Genomic DNA, 12,094 nt, shown 5'->3' with positions numbered 1-12,094 from the left:
ACTGGAAGAAAACTTTGAAATCCATAGATCTGACAAAGGACTAATATCTAGAATATATAAAGAACTCTCAAAACCCAACGGTAAACAAAACAAAACAAATAACACCACTTGAAAATGGGGGAAATACATAAACAGAATGTATAACTCACTGAAGAAAGTGTACAGTTGGCAAATAAGCACATGAGAAAGATGTTCGACATCCTTAGCCATTAGAGAATGCAAAATTCAAACCGTACAATGAGATATCACTAAACAACTATCAGAATGGCTAAAATTAAAAATAATGATAACACCAGGTGCTGATGAGAATGCAGAAAAACTGGAACATTTATACATTACTGGTAGGCATATAAAATGGTAAGCTCATTCAGAAAAATAGATTGATAGTTTCTTATAAAACTAAACATGCAAAAGACAGTCCTCAGAATATGAGAAGGTATTTGCAAATCATATATTTGTTAAGGGTCTAGTATCCAAAAAATATAACAAATTCCTACAACTCATCAGTAAAAAGACAACCCAATTTAAAAATTCAAAAAAGGTTCTGAAAAGACATTTTTTCAAAGAAGATATACAAATGACCAATAAGCACATGAAAAGATGCTCAATATCATTTGTCAACAGGCAAATGCAAGCCAAAACCACAATGAGATACAGCTTCAAACCCACCAGCATGGCTAGAATCAAAAAATCAGATAATAACAAGTATTGATAAGGATGCAGAGAAATCGAAACCTCCATGCACTGCTGGTGTGAATGCTAAATGGTACAGCCACTTTGGAAAACAGTCTGGAAGTTTCTCAAAGTTAAACATGGAGTTGCCATATGACCCAGCAATTCTAGTCTCAGATATGTCCCGAAGATGTTCACACAAAACTTGTACATGAATGTTCATAGCAGCATTATTCATAATAGCAAAGGGTGGAAACAACCCAAATGTCTATCAACAGATGAATGCATTGGTGGTATATCTGTACAATGGAATATTATTCAGCCATGAAAAGGAACTAAGTACTGATACATGTTAGAACATGGATGAACTTCGAAAGCATTATGCTCAGGGAAAGAAGCCAGTCACAGAAACCACCTATTATATGATTACGTTTATATGAAATATCCAGAATGGGCAGATGTATAAAGATAGAAATTACATTTCTGGTTGTTTGTTTAGGATTGGAGTGTTGTGGGGATGGGGAGTGATGGCTCAGGGTTATGGACTATCTTTTTGAGGTGATGAAAATGTTTTAAAATTAACTATAGTAATGGTTACACGAGTCTGTGAATATACCAAAAACCATTGAATTATACATTTATATGAATGAATTATATTTTGATAAGACTGTCACAAAAAACACCTAAACATGCAACTACTGTACAACTCAAAAATTGGACTCCTGGGCATTAATCTTTGAGAAATGGAAAATGTACGTCACTTAAAAACCTGTACACAAATGTTCATAACAGCTCTATTTGTAATAGCCAAAACCAAAAAAACAACCCTGAGTCCTTCAAAGTGTGAATGGTTAAACAAATGGATTCATCCATACCTTAGAATACTACTCTGGATTAAAAAAGAACAAATTTTTTTTTTAAGATTTTATTTATTTATTTATTTGAGAGAGAGAGAAACACACGAAGTTGAGGAAGGGGCAGAGGCAGAGGGACGTGCAGGTTCCCCACTTGAGCAGGGAGCCCAACACGGCGCTCGATCCCAGAACCCTGGGATCATGACCTGAACTGAAAGCAGATGCTTACCTGACTGAGCCACCCAGGTGCCCCTAAAAAAGAATGAATTATTGATATATACAACAACTCAGATGAATGTCCAAGGGGTCACACTGAGTGAATAAAGTTAATCCCCCAAATTCACATAATATGCGATTTCATTTATGAAGTATTCTATAACGAAAATATTATAGAAATGGAGAACAAATTAGTGGTTGCCAGGATTCAGAGCTGGAGGCACGGGAAGCAGAAGGAGGTGGGTAAGGCTGTACAAGGACAATGTTAGGAAACTTTCTGGTGAAGGAATTGTCTGTATCTTGACTATATCAACGTCAGTATCCTGGTTGTGATATTGTACTATAATTTTGCAAGATGTTATCATTGAAGGAAACTGGGTATAGAACACATCCAATCTTCCTGTATTATTTCTTACAACTTGCATATGAATCTATAATTTTCTCAAAATTAAAAGTTTAATTAAAGGGGAAAAAAAACAGCACAATGAGAGCAAGAGTTTTGTTGAATATTTAACAGAAAAATCAATTAATGAAAAAATTATGGTAGATATCTTCAAGTCAGCTTTATATTCAGAAAAGTTCCTTCTTGGAAAGGAAACACTTTTTTTAAATTTAGTTTTAAATTTTTGTCAGTTAAAAAATCAGACAGTTGTATAAGACTTAAAATATAGCAGCTTCTTGCCTGACCTCTCTTTAATCTACTCTGTCCTCCTTCCAATTCCTACTTCGAGAGTCAGGATTTTACCCTTTCAGTAGTTTCTTTAGGTATTTACCTCTGTATGTCTTTTAAAAAAAATGTTTTTAAAAGATTTTACTTTATTTTTTTAAAGATTTTATTTACTTATTTGAGAGAGAGAGAGAATGAGAGACAGAGAGCACGAGAGGGAAGAGGATCAGAGGGAGAAGCAGACCCCCCGCTGAGCAGGGAGCCTGACGTGGGACTCGATCCCAGGACTCCAGGATCATGACCTGAGCCGAAGGCAGTCGCTTAACCAACTGAGCCACCCAGGCGCCCTTAAAAGATTTTATTTTATTTTATTTTTATTTATTTATTTATTTATTTTTTATTTATTTATTTTTTAAAAAAAGATTTTATTTATTTATTTGAGACAGAGAGAATGAGAGACAGAGAGCATGAGAGAGGGGAGGGTCAGAGGGAGAAGCAGACTCCCCGCCGAGCAGGGAGCCCGATGTGGGACTCGATCCCGGGACTCCAGGATCATGACCTGAGCCGAAGGCAGTTGCTTAACCAACTGAGCCACCCAGGTGCCCCTAAAAGATTTTATTTTTAAGTAATCTCTACACTCAACGTGGGGCTCAAACTTTCAACCCTGAGATCAAAAGTCCTGCTTGTGCTGTACCGACTGAGCCAGACACGTGCCCCTACCTCTGTATTTCTGTTATAATCACCCTATACTGCAATTTCTTAGTTTGTTCACTTTTAGTTATTATAATAACTAGTAATTTAGCTCTTTTATTTCCTTCCTACCATCTTCACACTTCCCTACCCCCATCCTCCCAATATAGTTATATCAGAAATAGAGAAAAATTATTTAGGTTCTTGCATTATTATGACTATGTAAATACTCTTCTTTGCTGAGCCAGGTAATATGCTGTGGTTAAATATCCATTCCTGTAGAAGTCTTTGTTTCTCTCTGAAGATAATAATTGCCTTTTTAAAAATTTGCTTAATTTTCTCTCTGTATTGCTCTTTCAGCTCCAAACTTCCCACAGAATTATAAAATGGCTTTCGCTGTAGGCAAACATGTTAACTAAACTAGCCAAATTTGCTTGGAGACATCCCTCCCCAAGCGCCCTGCAGAAGAGGGAGAGTCAGTCACTGGGCTGTGTAGGGGTGGTGAGATCTGGAATCTTTTGTTTTCAGCCTCATCTGCTTCCTGCATTAAGAGACAGCTTGTGACTCTCATGTCTGGGTTTTGCAGGGTTTGGCAACCTAATCCGCTCGCTTCTTGCCATCCTCCACCCTCACCCTACTGTAGAGACTTCATCTCCCCTTTCTCTAGTCTGCTAAGTCAGTTGTCCTGTCTGTTGGGCTGACATCCCTCCCCTGCTATTATCTCCTCTCCCTTTGCTTGCGGATTTTTTAGGTTTTCTTTAAAATAAAGTTTTTTTACTGTCGGTTTAGTGAGTTTTGGGTAATGGCAATGAGGGTAAACAGATGTTTTACATTTTCATACTTCAATGGTAGTAACCTTTTGTATTCTAATATAAATATAAATGGTGCTGACTTCCAGGTGATCAAGCATCTGTATTCTTAGGATGTCCCAAGACAACTGTGGCACTGTCTGCTAATTGTTCCCCACTAATTTCTAGCCAATGGAATATAAAGAATTGATTCTGCTACCTGGAACATAGTCATGGATAACGTGGGTGAGGGATGTTCCCGAGAGATGGCAGAGCAACAAGGTAGGAAATCCCAATCCTTGACACTGTGGGGCTGTCACATCCTTATGTTTGGGAAATGGTGTGTGAGAGAAATTAACTTTCATATCAATTTTGTGCAGATTTCTCTTACTGCTTTTTATTTGTTTGGTTGGTTTACTGCCATTAAACCAGTCTCTTACATAATAAACAACAGTATTTTTGTTAAGAAAGTCAAGGATATGAGAACAGCCATAAAGAGGAAGGGTGAAAAAGAAAGGAAAAAAGGAAAGAGAACTCATGAAGAATAACTTTTTCCTTTGAGTGATTTTATATTTCATTAAAACAAAACATCATGCCTTTAAGATTGAGAGTGGAAAAAATTTCATTCTGCTTTTAGAACCCTTTCAGAAAAGATCTTCTGTGTATCATATAACTTTGATTTTTTAAAATACGAAAATGTTAAAGAGAAATAGCACTATGTTCTTCTGGGTAGCTAATTAATCTTAGGTTTATTTGTTATTACTAATGAAAAATGGGATGATTTCTTAACATCCTTACATTTTAGTCAGACATGATATCATGCAAACTGATTGCATTTTAAAATACAGCTTTTCTGGGGCACCTGGGTGGCTCAGTCGTTAAGCGTCTGCCTTCGGCTCAGGTCATGATCCCAGGGTCCTGGGAGCGAGGCCCGCATCGGGCTCTCTGCTCAGCGGGAAGCCTGCTTCTCCCTCTCCCGCTCCCCCTGCTTGTGTTCCCTCTCTTGCTGTGTCTGTCAAATAAATAAATAAAATCTTAAAAAAAATAAATAAATAAAATACAGCTTTTCTCTGGTGACTCAACATCTTTCTCATTTATTACTCCAGGATGTCTATGTTCTTGGGTTGGAAGATGATGTTAGACTAATATATTTTAAGCATTAATTTTTATTTCTTTATTATTTTTTATGGACATATAATTTACATAAAATGCACAGACCTTATATGTTTTGTTCAATGAGTTCTGGCAAAAGAAGACATAGAACACTTTCAGCCCCTGAGAACTTTTCTTTGTGCTTCTTTCCAGGCAACACCCTTCAAACATCCAGAGTTAAGTATTGTTCTGATTTCTGTCATCACAGGCCAGTTTTGCCTGTTTTGGACTTCATATAAACAGAATCATATAGCGTGTATTCTTTTGTAGCTACGTTCTTTTGCCCATCATTATTGAGTAAGATTTCCTGAGATTCATCTATGTTTCTGTGTGTATTAGTGGTTTATTCTTTTTTAAAAATTACTGAGTCAGTCAAGCCTCCAACTCTTGACTTCAGCTCAGGTCATGATCTCAGGGTCCTGAGATTGAGCCCCACGTTGGGCTCCACGCTCAGCACAGAATCTGCTTGTCCCTCTCCCTCCTCCACTGCCCCTCCCCCTACTTGCACTCTCTCTCTGTTTCTCTCTTTCAAATAAATAAAATCTTAAAAAATATATAATTACTGGGCACCTGGGTGGCTCAGTTGGTTAAGCGACTGCCTTCGGCTCAGGTCATGATCCTGGAGTCCCGGGATCAAGTCCCGCATCGGGCTCCCTGCTCGGCAGGGAGTCTGCTTCTCCCTCTCCCGCTCCCCCCTCTTGTGCTCTCTCTCTCTCTCAAATAAATAAAATCTTATAAAAAAAAAAATTAAAAAAAAATTAAAAATATATATAATTACTGAGTAGTATTTCATTGTATGAAAACATTACAGTTTTTAAATCTATTTTCCTGTGGATAGATGTGGTCGACAGCTTCTGTCATGCATTCCCAGTGATCCTCATCTCTTGCTAACCATACCCTTGAGGAATCCCCTTCCATTGAGCATGGGTTGGACTTCATGACATTCTTTTAATGAACAAAATATAGCAAATATGATGGAATGTTGCTTCCAAGATTTGGATGTGGAAGACTTGACTTCCATCCCTCTCTCTTTCTCTCATGTTCTTGCTTGCTTGCCCTAACGAAGCAAGCTGCCATGTTGTGAGCTACCCTATGGAGAGGTCTACATGGCAAGGAACTGAGGGAGACCTCCAGCCAACAGTCAATGAGGAACTCAGGCCATCATTCCAATAGCCTGTGAGGAACTGAGTCTTGCCAGCAACCATGGGAGTAAACTTAGAAATAGATCCTTCCCCAAGCTGAGCCTTGAGATGACAGCAGCCCCAGTAAACAGCTTCACTGAAGCCTCATGAGAGAAGGGACTGCTTTTTTTTGCTGAGATTCTTGACTCACAGAAACTATGAAATAATAAATATTGTTTTAATCCATTAAGGTTTTGGATAATTTGTTTTATGTAGCAACGGGTAACTGTTGCAATAGACATTTGGGTTGCTTCTAATTTTTTGACTCTTGTAAATAAGACTGCTATGAACATTCTTGTGTCTTTTTTGAACTTGTTTTATTCAAAATGTATTTCCTGAAAATAGCATGTAGTTGGGTCTTTCCTCCCTCCCACCCCCAACCTGACAATCTTTACCTATTTTTTTTCAATCTTTACCTTTTAATTCGAATGTTCAGTCTACTTGAACTTAATGTAATTATTCATATGGTTGGATTTAAGTTTACCATTTCATCATCTGTTTTCTATTTATTCCATTTGTTCTTTTATGTTTCTTTTTTCTTGCCTTCTTTTGGGCAATATCGATCACTATTTAATATTTCCTTCAATTTCATCTATTAACATTTTTAACTATCTTTTTAGTGTTATTTTTTAGCAGTTGCTCTAAAGATTATAATATCCATCTTTAATTTGTCACTAACTTCAAATAATATTATGCTATTTGACAAACGATGTGAGACTCTACAACTGTGTACTTCTATTTACTACCCCTGTCTTTTGTGCAGTTGTTGTCATATGTTACTTCTACAATATACTGCTACACTTTTTTGTGTTAAATATATTTAAATACATAAAGTATACTTAAAGCAAGAAGAATAGTAGTGTATCATGGGATATAGATCTATATAGCAAGCATGATAACAATATATATAATTTAAAATGACATCTCAGATTTACCTAAATATTTACAGGTTTTGGTGCTCTGCATTCTATCCTAGAGATCCAGGATTTCATGTGATAACATTTTCCTCAGTTTCACCTTGAAAAATTTCTCTTAGCATTTCTTGTAGTGCAGATCTGTTGCAGAGAAATTCTCTTCATCTTTGTCTGCCTGAAGATGTCTTCATTTTGACTTCATTTTTGAAGGTTGTTTTTGTATATTTAGAATTCTGAGTTGAGAGTCTTCCTTCTCCTAGCATTTTAAAGGTGTCATTCCCTTGTCTTCCAGCCTTTATTGGTTTGGGGTTTTTTTTAGATTTTATTTAAGTAATTAATTAATAATTATTTTATTTGAGTGAGACAGAAGAGAGTGCAAGCAGGGGGAGGGGCAAAGGGCTCTATTTTATGTCCCTGAGATCATGACCTGAGCTGAAGCCAAGAGTCAGATGTTTAACAGACTGAGCCGCCCAGGCGTCCCTGGCCTTTATTGTTTTTTGTTTTTGGTAAGAAATCAGTCATAATTCACATTTTTTTCCCCTGTATATATGTCTTTTTTATAGTTTGTTTTTAAGATTTTCTTGTTTTTGGTTCTTAGCAATTGGACTGTGATCTTAGGTGTGTTTTCTTTGTGCTTATCCTGTTAAATTTTACTGAGCTTCTTGGATCTGTGGGTTTTTTTTTTTTTTTTTTTTTTAAGATTTTATTTATTTAAGAGAGAGCAAGCAAGAGAGAGAGAGAGCACAAGCAGGATGAAGGGAGGCACCTGGGCGCCTGAGCCATCCAGGCGCCCAGGCTCTGTAAGGTTTTTTTTATTTGTTTGTTTTTGTTTGTCTTTTTGTTTTGTTTTAAAGATTTTATTTATTTATTTGACAGAGAGAGAGATAGCAAGAGACAGAACACAAGCAGGGGAAGTGGGAGAGGGAGAAGCAGGCTTCCCGCCGAGCAGTGAGCCCGATGCGGGGCTCGATCCCAGGACCCTGGGATCATGACCTGAGCTGAAGGCAGACGCTTAACGACTGAGCCACCCAGGCGCCCCGCTCTGTAAGGTTTTTAAAAAAATTTAATTTTAGGGGCCCCTGGGTGGCTCAGTTGATTAAGCGTCTTTGGCTCAGATCATGATCCCTGGGATCCTGGGATCGAGCCCCACATCAGGCTCCCTACTCGGCGGGGAGCCTGCTTCTCTCTCTGCCTGCCACTCTCTCTGCTTGTGCTCTCTCTCTCTGTCAAATAAATAAGTAAAATTTTTTAAAAATTTTAATTTTACAGGGGCACCTGAGTGGTTCAGTCAGTTAAGCGTTTGACTCTTGATTTCAGCTCAGATCTTGGTCTCAGGGTCGTGAGTTCAAGCCCTGTGTTGGGCTCTATACTGGGCATGGAGCCTACTTAAAAAAATTTGTTTAGAAAATCTTTTTTTTAAAGGATTTTAAATAAATTTGAGCTTTATTCATGACAACAGTATCTCCAGTCTCCTAAGGGCAAGTAGCCTAGATGTGTGTAAGGTGTATTATTGGTTCCATATGTAGACAGGACTTGGTGCCTAAAGAAAAACAAGGTATGTATGGAGTAACTTCTGCATTCACAGGTTGGAAACCATAGTTCTGAATAAGGCTGGCACCTGGGTTTCTTCTTTGCTCCAGGTTTGATGGAGGTGCTGTTCTTGTACTTTAATACAATATTTGAGCCAAGAATGCTGGCAGAAAGCACAAAGGAAGAAATGCCAAGGAATGCAAAGCCTGCAGAAAGCAATCTTTCCAACCAAGTTAGAGTTTTGTCTCCATGGCCAATCATTGTCAATGTAATTAGAATCCTGATTTATTATAAATGGATATAACTCCAGGAATAGCCAGACGGAAGAGCTGCAGAGAGCAAATATATAGAAAGGTGTGTGGAGCTTCCATTCCTTCTCTAGGTGAGGCGCTCTCCCTGCACCTCCATGTGTTCACCAAATTGGAAGTTCCTTTGAAAATTCTTGACCACTAACTCCTCACATACTTTTGTCTCATTCTTTCTCTCCCTTCCTTATAGGGATCCAGTGACTTATATGTTAGACTCTTTGTTGTTGTCCTACAGCTCTTGGATCCACTGTTCCACTTTTTTAAGTCTTTTTTTCTTTATGTGTTTCCACCTTTTGTCAAGTTGATCCTTGCCTCTGTTAGGTCCAGACTGCTGTTGAACCCATCAGACTGATATTTCATATTTTTTAAATTTCAAGCATTTCCAGTGAGTTCTTTTTTTTTTATAGATTTCATCTCTCTGAAGAAATTTTCCATCTATTCATGCACATTCTCTATTTTTTCCACTGAATATTGAATATATTTAAAATAATTACTTTAAAGTTCTGACCTTTGGTGTGTAATTTCATCTTTGGGCTTCCTCTGTTTGACTATCTTGACCTTGGTGGCGTTTTCTTGCTTCTTTATGTGTTTTGTAATTTTTTTATCATACACCAAACATTTTGTGCAAAACAACAGTAAAGACTAAAATAAACAATATTGCTTTCTCTGTCATGCTGCTTGTCTGGTTGGTGGAGTCAATCTAATCTATGGATTTCACTTCTCCCTTCTGCTCTGCTAGTAATGAAAGCAGCTGAGGGTCTCATCTTCTAGGATGGGCTTATTACTTTCTGGAATTTAACTTAGGGTTTTTTTTGAGGGGGTGTCCTTGGTTCTCAGATTTTTTTAATTGGGATATATTTGACATACAGAATTATATTGGTTTCAGCTGTTCTAATACGTTTTTTAAAGCTATGACTTTGTGGCTAATATCTTATTTTCATCAGTAGATTTGGAGTTAGTTTCTCTTACGACTTTCTAAATTTTAGGGGTGCCTGGGTGGCTCAGTCCATTAAGCACCTGCCTTTAGCTCAGGTCCTGGGATTGAGCCTTACATGGGGTTCCCTGCTCAGTGGGGAGTCCGCTTCTTCCTCTCCTTCTGCTTCTCCCCACTACGTGTGCTCTCTCTCTCAAATAAATACATAAAATCTTTCAAAAAAATTAGAAAAAGACTTTCTAAATTTTAATTTGAAATGGAATTCCTCTTTTTTTCTTAATATATTTAATTGTGCATGTGATAGGCAAATGTGGACTTATGTAGCTCAAAAGTCAGTTTTTCTCTCCATTTAGAAGGGTCAGGAAAAATTGTGAAGGATGTTAAACTGGGCAAAAGCTTCCTGGTGGCATTGTCAATGGAATATAAGGTATTGTCTAGTACACCCTCTGAGTTAATCTGACTATAAAGTTATCTTTGCTTTTTATTGTCTTTGAGCTATTTCACAACTTTGTAAATTAAATAAAATTGATAATAATGCACATTATTCTTGTCAATAGAGATGCAAATTAGTTTTGTCCAATGGAGATGCAATTGGTTATTGTCCTGTGGATATTGGTCATTTTTTTGTGTGTGAATTACTTTATTTCCACGTTCCTAATTGCCTATATCTGTGTCTGCTCTTTGGATTAGCCTTTGAACTCTTCTTTAAAATTTTTTTTTTTTTTAGATTTTATTTATTTTTTTGAGAGAGAGACAGAGATAGTGAGAGAGAGGACAAGTGGGGAGGAGAGGGAGAAGCAGGCTCCCCGCAGAGCAAGGAGCCCAATGCGGCACTCGATCCCAGGACCCCGGGATCATGACCCGAGCCGAAGGCAGACGCTTAACCAACTGAGCCACCCAGGCGCCCTAGCCTTTGAACTCTTGTTAGCTTTTTCCCCCCTCTTTAAAAATTTCACTGGATTCCTGATTAATTAATGAGTTAAATAAAAATCTTTGATATCTGTTCATCTTATATTTATTTGAGAGTTGTGACTATACCCATTATAAAAATTCTCTTTTAACATGGGTCACCTTTCTCTAGGATGTTGTTAGTCTGAAATCTTTTGCTCTGTCTGCTTCTTCAAGTTGCACATGGACCACTTACTTTGCTGCAATTTCTGGGCTTCTTGGGTGCAGGCTTTCAATAGTATGTTATTCCTTCCACTTGAGAATCAGGTAAATATGCATTAAGCCTCACTTCCACACACCACTCTTTTCCTTTATTCTCTATAACACTACTATTTAAGGTTATAAAAGGTTTTTAGACTTTACTGAAGGATATGGTAGGTAGCTGACAATTATCATTTGTGACTAATCAGGATTTTTTGAATACCTTCTTCATATTTTGATAACAGTAGAAATCTTTCCATTTTAGTGGAGAATTAAAAAACAATTCCCAGCTTCCTTGCTGCTGGGTGCAGATATGTGATGTAAATTATGCCCGTCAGATGCATCCCATGAGACAGGCACACAAATGAGCTACTTGGTAAAAGAGGCAGGACACAGAGCATCCATTTTACTGCCATAAAGCTAAGCAGAAGCAGTGTTGTTCTGGGGCTGGCTGCTGTGACCAACTTCTCCATCATGACAGATGTTGCAACGGTCTATTTTAATAGGGCTGAAGGGGTGCACGAAATCAGTATAATAATGGCCTTCAGTGAATCACGCCCCTGTGCTTCTGTCCCGTGTGATGTAATCTTGCACTCACTTCATCAAGTAATGAGTTATTTCTCCACCCTCTGGAACCAGGGTTGGCCTTGACCATCATACTGTGAAGGCACCTAGTTTAACCTATTGAAAAATGCAGGACTTCATGGAGGAGAAATAGTGCTTTCTAGCCAACACTAGACTCAGCACTGTGGACTCAGAAATGTAGTGAGGGTGAGTCTTAACTATGGAGAACAAACTGATCAGGAAAGGCCTCTCTGGGGAGGTAATATTTAAGTTTTGATCTGAATCATGTGAAGGAAACAGCCTTATAAAGATCAGTGGCCAAGTGTGCCAGACAGATGAGAAGAGTGGAATAAAAATTATGGGGCAAGGATAAACTTGGTCTGTTCTTCAGGAACAAAAAGGAGACCAAGAAGATGGAGCTAATGAGAAGGAAAAGCAGGCCATGGCCAGTATTGTGTAGTTCTGTAAGCCATTT

At 37.9% G+C, this 12,094-nt stretch overlaps 1 protein-coding gene across 3 annotated transcripts in view; it reads left to right on the top strand.

The window, feature by feature from the left end:
• Positions 1-12,094, top strand: part of NMI (N-myc and STAT interactor) — an 81,884-nt gene that overhangs the window by 31,478 nt on the left and 38,312 nt on the right. The window contains exon 1 of one of the 3 annotated variants that reach the window (XM_064586542.1): positions 4,149-4,169. The exons of the other annotated variants lie outside the window; for them this stretch is intronic. The gene's annotated coding sequence lies outside the window, so the exon portion shown is untranslated. Of the gene's footprint in view, positions 1-4,148; positions 4,170-12,094 lie in introns of those variants that run through there. 3 annotated transcript variants of the gene reach the window in all.

This window comes from Mirounga angustirostris, unplaced genomic scaffold, assembly GCF_029215605.1.
Source record: "Mirounga angustirostris isolate CCGP_5_RB_7025 unplaced genomic scaffold, mMirAng1.0.hap1 SCAF_3, whole genome shotgun sequence".
Classification (NCBI taxonomy): Eukaryota; Metazoa; Chordata; class Mammalia; order Carnivora; family Phocidae; genus Mirounga; species Mirounga angustirostris.
The sequence above is the reverse complement of the archived record's forward strand: the minus strand, read 5'-3'. Positions and strand labels throughout refer to the sequence as shown.